Below are 12,607 nucleotides of genomic sequence, written 5' to 3'. Positions count from 1 at the left end.
TGAATATGAGATCATTAAATTAGTCAAATAATTGGCCTATAACTTGATGAAATATACTTTTCTTTCTAGTTTTGTTTTTTTTGCAAAACTTATCCTTTTAATATCTAAACGTTTCACATGCTTTCTAAAAATAGCAAAATAGCACCATCTGCTGTCAGAATTTTTGTGTTCAACTCTTATTTATTTGTCCAGGATTCTTTCTTATAGGACAATCTACAATTGCTTTATTCAGAGCCTTGCTGAGGTCATTGAAGCAATTTATTTTTGTAGTTTTACATGGCAGCAGTCAACAGGTTTTCTTGTGCTGTAACACTCATTGGTTTTCATGTTGACTGCCAGGCCCATCCAGAGAGGTTGAGGGGTCCAAGGCAGCACTCTGTGATTGGCTGCACGGTTGTGTAGCTCCCAATCAGGGCAGTGAGTGAGTAGCTGGGTGGGTAGGGCCCTGGATGCACAGGACCCAAGGGAAGTGCCTCGCTCCCCTTGCCAGAGGCCAGACCTGTTGATTGCTGCCATGTAAAACTACAAAAATAAATGAGCAGTAACGCACGTGAATCTGATTTCTAAAGATAAGCTGTTTTAAATTCCAACTTGGTTATCAGATAAGTTGTATTAGCTTATTTAATATAAGTTGCTTCAATGACCTCAGCAAGGCTCTGAATAAAGCAATTGGAGATTGTCCTATAAGCACCTACAAAACCCCTGACTTTTTCAAGAATATTGAAACAAAATGCCTGACTAGAAATAGGCTTATATTTATTTATAGCAGATTTAAAAAAAACACATAAAAGTCTATACCATGTATTCTATTCAGAGTTCCATGTGGTCCAAACTGTCTTTTTGAAACTAAGGATGTTAATTAACGATTAATTTACTAGTCGAATAGTCAATGTACATTTCAAAGGAGTAATGTGGAAGTGCCTATCGACTAGTCGAATAATCGAGTAATCCAGTCAAAATTGGAAATCCACATGCAGCCCAGGGCCAGTGGGAATTCCCGCTGACTCTGGGCTCCACGAGGGCGCTTCTGCTTTGAAATGCACAAGAGCCTAGGAGCTCTCAGGGTTGGCCTTACCATGAGGTGAACTGAGGTGGCTGCCTCAGGTGCCAGACTCTGGGGGAGCACCACTAGGACCCAGAGTATAGAAAATTGTCTGCTGCTGGTGCATATGTGTTCTCTCTGTTCCAGATCCACAGAGATGGTGGAGTGCTGTGCTGGAGGAAGGAGGGCACAAGAGACACAACAGGCAGGCAGGAGAAAAGGGGCCATGGGGCCATCATTTGAGCTCCCCACCTCAGATGCCAAAATGTTGTGGGCTGGCCCTGGGAGCTCTTGTGCATTTGAAAGTGGAAGCACCTACATGGAACCCGGGGTACTGGCTCCATGTGGCGCTGCCGCTTTGAAGTACCCCTTGTTCTCCCCCATCTTTGCTGCCTCTATCTTATATAAACGTCCTTATTTGAAATCCACCCTTATGCCACAGAATGTACTAAAGATTCAAGCTTTTATTTAAAAACTAGAAGATTTCCTTGGTGTTGCTCAGGCCCTTCAGTGCAGGGGAAAGGAGATGTGTATGTGTATGTGTGTGTGTGGGGGGGAGGTGTTGGGTGTGTGTGTGCAGAAGTCAGGGTTTGGGAGTGAAGAGGGGCTCAGGGCAGGGGAGGTGCAGGGACTACATTAGCCAGCAGCAGTTCACTGAGCAGAGCCAGCATATAAAGGCAGAGGGAGCCCGGCAGGAGAGGAGGCAGCTGGAGGGCAGAAGGGCCCAGGCGGCAACCCCGGTGTTCCTGCAGCAGCTGAGGCCAGAGCGAGGGCCCACATCAGCCTCCGGGAGTGCAGCTGGCAGCCAACCCCACCTGAGGGACCAGACCACCTACAACCCCGGCCCCAGTAAGGGCTGCTGCAGAGGCGGACAGAATATCAGGGTGCCAGGGTGGTAGGAAGTGGCCCAGGGCAAGGGGTTGCCATCACAGCTTGGTGTGTATCGGCTTGGTTCCCCACCGAGCCGGCAGGAGCAAGAGTCCCTGCCTTTAGGGCCCTGGGCTGGGACCCGGTGGAGAGGGAGGGCCCAGGTCCCCCTACTCCCCCCTTCTGCACCCTGGGCAAGCACCCCCGGCCGGGAGAGGCCTTTCCCGGAGGTAGGTCTCAAATACCGTATATGCTTTGACTTTGTACTGGGACTGCTGCTACCGTATATGCCTTGATGGAGGGGCATGGACTTTAGGTTGAGAATGGTAATGCCGTATTTCCCTGGATAGAGGGTTATGGACTTTTATGTTAGGACTGTTGGGGTTGTATTCACCCTGATAGAGCGGGCGTTAGGACCATATGAGGGGGGGAAAACCCCATGCCAGGGGCATACCCTGTGACATATTAGATAAAATGGTGAGCTAAACTGACTCATTATTAAGTTCCCAATCCATCACTTATAGTTGTGAAAAAAATCTTGAAAATCTGAACAGGGCTTAAACAGACTCAGTGTTACATTCTTGAGTTTGCAGGAAGCCTGAAACACCAGCCATGAGAGATGTTAATTGTCTTGCGTATCTCAAGAGGCTGTGAAGTCTGAAACTTAGTGACAATTTCAAAGTCAACAACACTGGCTATTTTCTGCAGAACATTTGAGGTGAAGTATCTAGTTATTTTGTTTCCCAGTCCCAAACTTCTCCTCTGGCTCCCCAAGTGTCAAAAATTCCAACCGCCAAAACCTTCAGCTTCACCTCAACAAATCTGAGGATGTTGTTGTCAATCCACTAATCTGTGGCATATCAAAAACTGAAAATGCTGAGACAATGTAAAAACTGACATCAATCTCAAATTATTAACTGAGGCTACTACAAAGTTTGTATTTCATCTTTATATTTAATTCATTAAGGACAGGAAGATTCCTGTTAACTTAATAGGCTGTAGATCAGACAATAAAAACCTAAATTTTTAATGTAAATGAAGCTGTCACAGACGTTCAAGTTTGTAGTAGAGTGCTACAACATCCAGTAATTTTGCACAGAATTAAAATCTGAGTTGTAATGAAAAACACAGGGCCTTGACTTTATAGATTATTGGGGCAGCACAATCTAAGATAAAAGGTTTTATTACCATTGACTTTTCAACACTTCACTTCTGAACACTGAAAATATTCTACAGTTTGTATAAATCCAATGCTATTTTGCTAAATATCTTACCTTCCATGATAGGGCTATATTTACAATGGGCTTACTTTCAATATATACAGAGGGATTTAAAAATCCAATAACCAACTGTGACATTTTTCACTGACTATAAATTCTTATTTGCACGTGAGAAACACTAGAGGGCATTAAAAGTTTTACTCAGACACATCTGTTAACTTCATGCTGCTCTCAACAGCAGCTCTCTGGGTGGTTGACAAAATTATTGTTTACATGATAGAAAAGCTGTGTGGATCACTATGCAGTGGGTCGTCTGTGGAAATTCTGGCACTTAAATGGTAAGTACAATGATTATTTCAGGCAATAAGTACGTGCATTACACAATAGAAACAAACAGCAAAATATAATGCACATGTTCTGTCAGAATGTAAATGAAACAGGATTAAATAGACACTATTTCTGAGGCTGAATTATCTGTGGGAGGCTAAGCAGCTGGTAACACTAAATTTTGTCTACTCTTAAAGATACAATAAATCTTTTATTTTGCCAGCAGTTGTAGAAGTGCTCTTCAAAAAACTTTGTAAAAATAGTTCTGTTGAACTTCCATGATCAGATAGCTTCTGCTTCCAATGAATTCCAAACTTCATATGGAAACTAGAGGATTTACCTGGCATTGTTTGGGTCCTTGGAGGCTAAGGACAGAGGGTGGGGAATGTAGGAGCCAGGGCTCAGAGCTGGGAGGTTTGGAGGGGCTCACTGCAGTTGCTTATGGAGATGAAGATGGTGCTTCTGCAGCGATGGCAGCTCCTGGGTGCCCAGGGCCATGCTGCCAGGTCAGTAGCTCTGCCTGGCCTTTGTCCATGTCTTCTTGGGAGGAAGGAGACAGGGATGTGCTGGTTGGCTCCAGCCCATGAGGCTGCAGGGGGTGGGCAGGGCTATCGTCTGGCTCCCGTGGTGCTTCTGGTGGGCCACTGGGTTGCTGCAGCCACTGGGGTGCTGCGTCTGAGGGCTGGGGAGAGGGGGTTGAGGCAGGGAAGTCAGTAACCCATGGTTGATGGGCAGTAATATAGAGAGCTCTGGCCGCAGTTGGTCACTTGCTTCCTGGTTTGGCTGTCCCCCTGTGGTCACTTTGAAGTATAACTATCCTTTGTGCTCACTGCCCCAGTGGTCATGGTGGAACATAAATGTCCTTGCTCTTAAACCCCTCCCTTTCTGTGCTATAGAAAATAATCTCATTCTAGGCACTTCCCATTTTCCTGGCAGAACCAAAACCTCTCCTTGCTTTAAGTTAGGATAAGAGGAAGCCAAATTTTGTGGTTTTATCTCTTATAATTTAGGAGGAGTTCTTGAACAAATAGACTCTCAAATAGATGGACAGACAGATATGTAAACTCTCTAATATAGATATGATAGACATAAAGATATAGGGTATGTCTACACTACAAAGTTAATTCAAACTAACAGACGTTAATTCAAATTAACTTTGATAGGCGCTACACATACAAACCGCTAGTTCGAACTTAATTCGAACTAGCGGAGTGCTTAATTCGAACTAGGTAAACCTCATTCTACGAGGAATAACGCCTAGTTCGAATTAACTAGTTCGAATTAAGGGCTGTGTAGCCACTTAATTCGAACTAGTGGGAGGCTAGCCCTCCCCAGCTTTCCCTGGTGGCCACTCTGGGCACCACCAGGGAAACTCTTCTGTGCCCCTCCCGGCCCTGGAACCCTTAAAGGGGCACGGGCTGGCTACGGTGCCCATGCCACGTGCAAGCCTGCCAGCACCCAGCCAGCAGAGCCTGCACCTGGCACGGCTTGAGCCAGCCACCCGCTGCCACCTGCGCCCACCTGGTCTAGTGCAGACATCGTGGACCTCATCCACTACCTCTGCACTAGGCACAGGAAAGTGGCCGTCTAGGGCAGGATAGCTGCCAGCCTGGCCACCCAGGAGCAGGTTGGCATGAAAATCAAGGTGGTCCACTGAGACCCCTGACCCTGAGCCCTGAGCCCTGAGCTTAGAATGGCTGTACTGGGTCAGACCAAAGGTCCATCTAGCGCAGTAGCCTGTCTGCCGACAGCGGCCAAAACTAGGTACCCTGGAGGGGATGGACCGAAGACAATGATCAAGCCATTTGTCTCATGCCATCCATCTCCAGACTTCCACAAATAGATGCCAGGGACACCATTCCTACCCCCTGGCTAATACCACTCCATGGACCCAACCTCCATGAATTTATCTAACTTCTCTTTAAACTCTGTTCTAGTTCTAGCCTTCACAACCTCCTGCAGCAAGGAGTTCCACAGGTTGACTATTTGCTTTGTGAAGAAGAACTTTCTGTTCTTAGTTTGAAGCCTGCTACCCATTCATTTTATTTGGTGTCCTTTAGTCCTTCTATTATGGGAACTAATGAAGAACTTTTCTTCATGCACCCTCTCCACACCACTCATGCTTTTATAGACCTCTATCATATCCCCCCTCGGTCTCCTCTTTTCTAAGCTGAGAAGTCCCAGTCTCTTTAGCTTCTCTTCATATGGGACCTGTTCCAAACTCCTGACCATTTTAGTTGCCCTCCCCTCTCCCAGCCTCTCTCTTCCCCTCTCCCACCTCCTTTTCCCAGTCTCCCCGAGTTTTGTTCAATAAAGAGAGTTTCTATTTTTGAACACACATGTCCTTTATTTTGTACATCAGGAAGGGGGGCTAGGGAGGGGTAAGTGGAAGAAGGTGAAGGAGGAATGGGGTACGAGCCCCCGATGGGGAGGACTGGGCTGGCTCTGTGGGCTCCTCTGGGTGGAAACTCTCCTGAAGCCCCTTGATTGACCCCCCCCGCCTCCGGATGGCAGCCTGCGGCAAGTGCAGCTGGGCTGATGGCTGAGTGCTGTGATGTGCCGAGTGTGGGCACTCAGGGCACTCCAAGACAGGACTGCTTTGCAAGCAGGGAACCCTTGAGAACTGTTTGTCTGGGCTAGGGGTAGGGTTCCTTTAAGCACAGCCCTCGGCTAGCCTGAGACAGCAGCTCCACACTCTAAGTCCTAATCTGATGCCCTGCCGGCACTGCTTCCGGCCATCCTTATCCTCAGTCCAGGGTCCACTCAGTGTGGACATGCTAGTTCGAATTAGCAAAACACTAATTCGAACTAGTTTTTAAGTATAGATGCGCTAATTTGAATTAGCTTAGTTCGAATTAACGAATTCGAACTAAGTTAGTTCGAATAAGTGCGGTAGTGTAGACATACCCATAGAGATTAAAGAAGAGGTGAGTAATAGTTTAGACAGAAGTCAGTTATCAAAAATGAAATGGAATTAGCAGGATGGCTCTTTGTTTTCCCTGTAAATATTTGGGATCTCCCTGCAGCTCTGTGATCCATATAACTAGCTTTTTTCCCTTGGAAAGATGATGCAGTAGAAACTCAAATGCACAAGAACATGAAAGGGACTTTCTCTTGCTGATATTCCTCTCTGTCATGAATTTTGACTGCTAACTTGTGACATCCTAAAATCACAGGAGATGGTACCTATATGCAATGTTAAAGTAGCCAGGAAACCAAAACCTAGAAAAATTCCAGAGAATTCATAACGGAAACTTACAAATAAGGAGCAGAATTCTGTTTACAGTTGAAGCAGAATCAAACTGCTACTCTATTGCTGATCTCCTAAGTTATGCTTCTGTGAGCAGCTTCTATTCTCTTAAAATGAATTACTGAGGGTACTTAATAGCTACAGCTTTCTCTGAAACATTTGCATACACATATTTGAATACGTATCTCCCTTTTTGATCTATAGAGACTATGGATTCTATGCTTTGCCAATGTCTCATAGAACTGGGAATTTAGATGAGGGCAAATTGGCTAACGCTCAACTCTTGGCTAGATGAAAGTTATGCTACTTGGAAAGGATAAGCATTGGAAGAAATTAGAAAGGGGATACTTGCCCCTTCTAGTGCAGGAATATTACCTGATCTTGCCAATATCTTTTTCAGTCTAGGGGCATACTTGACTTTTCACTGCTTTTGGATACTCAGAGAGGATCAATGGCTCATACTAGTTTCTTTTTATTCCTGCTCCCCAAGTGAGACTAGCTGGGAGACAGTTGCTCCTCTCAGATATGGAATTTGACACACAGATCCCTGCTTTTACCCCTCCCAGACCGTACTGGCCCACAATATTTTGGCACCTCAAATGAGGTGGGGAGCTCAAATGATGCCCCCATTCCCCATCGCTTGGGCCAAAAATGTGAAAGGTCTCTTGTATCCTTCTTCCTCCAGCACAGCACTCTACCATCTCTGTTCATCTAGAGCAGAGAGAATACATATGCACCACCAGCAGACACAATTTTCTACACTTTGGGTCCTAGAGGTGCCTCCCACCCAGTCTGGCAACCTGAGGCGGCTGCCTTGGTTTGCCTCATGGTAGGGCTGGCCCTGTCCCAGACTGAATTTCTGGAGTTCGCTTTATTTGGATTTAACTTTGACAATCATCAAAGGAAACAATGCAATGGTTCAGTCTCAGAGAGGTAAGTCACAAAGTACATTACACGAGTGCCCCATGAGTAGTGTCACTACATTTCTCTAAACTGAAAAGAGGATACCAGGTAAGTCACTATGACAGGAGGGTTGGGCTAACACTATGAGTTCCTTTGTCCAGACCCCACTGTTATTTTTTTTAGCAAAACTGGGCATTTGTTCCTTTTTTCCCTCTCACCCAAATATTCCTCCATATCTCCTGCTCCCCAGTCAAGAAAAGCAGGAAAAATGCCAAGTTGTGCTAAAAAAAGTCATGATCTAGGATGGAATTTAAAAATGAGACCTATGGTTACCTAACCATGAGCAGTACAATACCGATAGCTGATATGGTGCTGGTACAAATCAATGTGCTCATCATGATCTTTAAAGCCCTGAATTCAGTTAGCTGAGACACTGTATCTCATTTCATCTCTCTTGGGTTGCTTAAGCTGTCCATTTTTTAAGTTGTATTTTCCGGGACTAGACACTGAAAGGTCTCGGAATATAAGGAATACATAAGGAAAATCTGCTAATCAAGTTCTCATTTGTATACTATTTATCCTGGCAGAGCATGTAGTATATTAGTTTAGTCTTATAATAGAGAACAGTTTTTAAAATATTTGCTCTATTTCAATATCTGGCTGTCTCAGAGGCTACTAGAAGGTGAATTGTGCAAAACAAATGTTTAAAAATAGGGCTGTTGATTAATCACAGTTAACTCATGATTAACTCAAAAAATAAATCATGATTCATCACAGTTTGTCACATTGATAAAAATAGATTACCAGTTGAAATTTACTATTAAATATTTTTTGTCTTTCTATATTTTCAAATATTTTGATTTCAGTTACAAAACAGAATATAAATTGTACAGTGTTCACTTACAAATATTTGTAATAAAAATAATACTATTTTAAAAAATAGTATTTTTTAATTTCCTTCAGACAAGTACTGTTGTGCTCTACATAGTGAAAGTACAGCTTACAAATGAAGTGGTTTTTTGTGTGTGATGTAACTGCACTCAAACAAAAAAATATAAAACTTTAGCATCTTCATTTTCACTCAGTCTTACTTCTTGTTCAGTCAATTGCTAAGACAAACAAGTTTGTCTACATTTCTGGGGGATAATGCTGCCTTCTTATTTACAATGTCACCCAAAAGTGAGAATAGGCTTTCGCATGGCAGTCAGCACAGGCAGGTATTTGCATGCCAGATATGTTATCTGTTTTTCATGATTTGGCCACCACACTAAGGGGCAGGTTTCCATGCTGATGATGTGCATTAAAAATGTGCTAATTTAGTTTGTGAGAATTCCTTGGGAGAGAATTTATATGTCTTTGGCTCTGTTTTACCTGGTATCTGTCATATGTTTCTTGTTAATACAGTCTTGGATGATGACCCAGCATATGTTCCTTTTTTTTAAGAATACCTTCACTATAGATTTGACAAAATGCAAAGATGATACCAATGTGAGATTTCCAAAGATAGCTACAGTACTTGATCCAAGTTTAAGAATCTGAAGTACCTTCTAAAATCTGAGAGGATGAGGCATGGAGCATGCTTTCAGAAATCTTACAAGAGCAACTCTCTAATATGGTATCTACAGAACCCGAACCACCAAAAAAGAAAATCAACCGTTTCTGTAGGTGACATCTGAATCAAAGGATGACCGTGAAGGAGCAGCATTCTGCATTGCTTTGGATTGTTATCAAGCCGAACCCATCATGATTGAAGCTTGAAAGGACATATGAATCTTTAGAGCAACTGGCATGTAAATATTTTTGTGATGCCAGCTACAACTGTTTTTGAAGCAGACACATATACATGAAAATGATCAGATAATGTCCCACAACCAGGGCTGGCCCTACCTTGAGGCGAACTGAGGTGGCCGCCTCAGGTGCCAGACTGTGGGGGGCGCCACTAGGACCCAGAGTGTAGAAAATTGTGTCTGCTGCTGGTACATCTGTAAGTAGCAGAGCAGTACATTATTTCGAAATAACGCCACTACACACAAAATGAGTGGACTCTGAATCGTATTTAAGGCCAGCTGGAACCAGGTCCGGCAGGGCATCAGGTCAGGAGTTACTTTCCGTGGCTGCTGCCTGAGGGTATCTGAGGCCTGTGCTTAAAGGGACAGCCGGTTCTCAGCTTTCCCTGCTTGCTTGCCTACCTTGCTGAGGGACAGCAAAGCATTTTGTCTCTGCGTACTCTGGTTGCCCTCACTCAGTACACCACAGCACTCTGCAACATGGAGACGGAGCCACTCCGGGCACTCTGGTGCTTCTCTTGGATGCATTGTTGTGAGCCTGGCTGCACTTTCTGCAGGCTGCCATCTGGGAGGTCCACGGGGGCTGTCAGAATCCAGGAAGCCCTGAGGGAGAGCTTCCACCCTGAAGAGCACTAAGAGTCTCCTTGGTCTCATTCCTCCCTCATATCCTTCCACTTACCGCTCCCTAACCCCGCTTCCTGATGTCAAATAAAATACACGTATTTTCATGAACACAAACTCTCTTTATTTAATAAAACTGGGGGTGGGGGAATGAAACTCTGGTGAGACTGGGGAAAGGAGGTGGGAGAGGGTAGAAGAGGAGAGGGGGAAATCTGGGAGGAGGGAGCTGGAAAGGGGAAGCAAGAGGAAGAAGGGGGAGGGGAAGCTCATGGCTCAGGGTTGGGGGTTTCGCCGAAGCAACTTGATTGTCATGCAAACCTGCTCCTGGGTTCGCATGTAGCCTTTGGTGGCCAGGCTGGCAGCTATCCTGCCATAGATGGCTGCGTTTCTCCATCTACTGCGGAGATCATGGACGTTGGGGGCATCCCCCCCCCCAAACCTGAATAAGGTCCATGAGCTCCACCCTGGACCAGGAAGGCACCTGCCCTGTCAGGCTCCAGGGAGCTGGCAGACTGCTCCTGGGGAGCAGTGGAGGGCTGGCTGCCAGTGGCTTGCTGGCTCATGTTTTGGGGCCACTGGGTCAGGGGCAGTGACTGCTGGCTCTGGGCTGGCAGGCTTGGCGCTGGCACAGGCACTGTGGCTAGAGTCTACCCCTTTAAGGGCTCTGGGGAGGGAGAGGAGTGTTCTTGGTTGAGGCTGGAATGGGCACCCTGGGAAGGCTGGAGGCCCCCTATTTTGATATAAGTGTCTACACAGCACTTATTTTGAATAGTTTTTTCGAATTTGGTGTTGTTCCTCATGGAATCAGGTTTACCAAATTCGAAATAAGTGCTCTGCTATTCAAATTAATTTCAAAATAGCAGTTTGACTGTGTAGATGGCTATTATTTTGAAATAACTTTTCTGTGTAGACATACCCTGTATTAGGCAGAGCATGAGAAGTGTATCACCAGACCAATGCCTTTCTTTCTCAATAATGAGTTACATGGCAGGTACTCATATAATGTATCAGTGAAAAAGAGAACAGTTCATATTGGTGAAAGGATTGCAATCCACTTCAAATTTCTCTAAGGGTTATCTATGTTAGCTTGCTACTTTAATTATAGAAAATAGAACACAAACAAGTATTTGTAATCAAAACCTAAACAAAATGGGCCAAATCCATTCCCAGTAACTAACCACAGTGAATTGGGACTAAAATGTTTTGCATTGTGTTTGGATTTTTATAACCTGCAGATGCTTAAGATTTTCAAGGGCCTTGTCTTCATGAAGAAAAATAATGTATAATGTTTATTAGCTGACAGTTAAAAGCCCATTGTAGACAAGACTGATGTCCTTTAATATACTTTGGCTGGTCCCGATAAAACCTAAGCTACCTCTCTAGGACAATTCTAAAATCTGGTTAGCTATGTGCTAGAATCTGTGAATGAATTTAGGTACTTAATCTGATTAAGAACATAATCTGCTGGCCTGATCATAAAAGCTTTCATGATGAATACTATAATAAACCACATCAGTGCATTGCCCTATAGAAAAGCAATATGAAAATTCCACAATATGTTAAAGGAGATTAGCATGATCGTTGCATTGAAGGAACTCAGTATATCCATCAACATGGTATGTACTGAAATTCTAAAATGTGCATAAGAAATGGTACCTGCCATCCATGGACAAACTACCCTTTACAGTTATCTTTTCCTAGAGTGCTTCTAGTATATATGTCATTGATGTTAACTTCAATTATATTACAGGGGAGCAAATACACCTACTGTAAAATAGCAACTCAGCAGAATATTGGTGAATTCAAGTCATTTCTATAAAGATCGTGACTTGATTTCTATCATTTCCCAAATACTTCAGGATATGCAAGTTGGCAAGATATAATGTTGATAATAAAGCAAAGATGATGCATGCAAGAAAAATGATAAGGCTTGGAGCTGAGTTTTCTAAAGGGCAACATCTGCTTGGGAGTGACCGATGAAGTCATAGCCTTCCAGTAATCCTTAAACAAAGCATGGCTGTCACACTGGCCTAACCGCCCTGCTTACCTTTTAAGTCCACTTTGCATATTTTAGTAAACAAGCTCAAGAAAACAACACATTTAGAAAAACAGAATACAAATCTTTAATCTTTTTTTCTCACATTAAATGGACATCTTTAAAAAACCTTTAAACAAAAGGAAAGATAACTACTAATGCTCCCCACTACCTGCCAGAGTTCCTGATCTCCTGTCTGTTTTGGACCCCTGAGTTGTCTTAGTCAAAATTTTAGCAGGGCTTTGTGCACTTCTGTTTTTCATATTTATTTAAAAAAATCCAGGACAGATTAACTCTCCCAATTTATGTACTCTATTTTTAAATTAGAATGCTAAGAGCAGTCAGAGGAACAAGAGAAGGCTAATGAAGAAGCTACAGCTGCTCCAGAAAAATTAACAAAGCATTTATTGTCTGCATAGCAGTGATTTTTTTTTCTGGTTCAAATGTTACTGATCATAAACTTAACTTTTTAGGTCATTATAAATAATCATGTTTTTAGTGAAAAACTGAAAGTTTTTTAGTTCTGAGAGTGGTGAAGTCAAAGCTTTAAGACCA

General features: G+C 43.7%; 1 long non-coding RNA gene across 1 annotated transcript in view; it reads left to right on the top strand.

Annotated features, from left to right (window-relative positions):
* The first annotated feature begins 3,398 nt into the window (after window positions 1-3,398).
* The window catches only part of LOC106732604 (uncharacterized), a 332,750-nt gene continuing 323,541 nt past the window's right edge, over window positions 3,399-12,607 (top strand). The window contains exon 1 of the long non-coding RNA XR_001368840.3: window positions 3,399-3,467. This is a non-coding gene — a long non-coding RNA (uncharacterized LOC106732604). The remainder of the gene's footprint in view (window positions 3,468-12,607) is intronic.

The sequence above is a fragment of the Pelodiscus sinensis genome, chromosome 5 (genome assembly GCF_049634645.1).
Source record: "Pelodiscus sinensis isolate JC-2024 chromosome 5, ASM4963464v1, whole genome shotgun sequence".
Lineage (NCBI taxonomy): Eukaryota > Metazoa > Chordata > Testudines > Trionychidae > Pelodiscus > Pelodiscus sinensis.
Note: the sequence above shows the minus strand (reverse complement) of the source record. Positions and strands in the feature narration are given on the sequence as shown.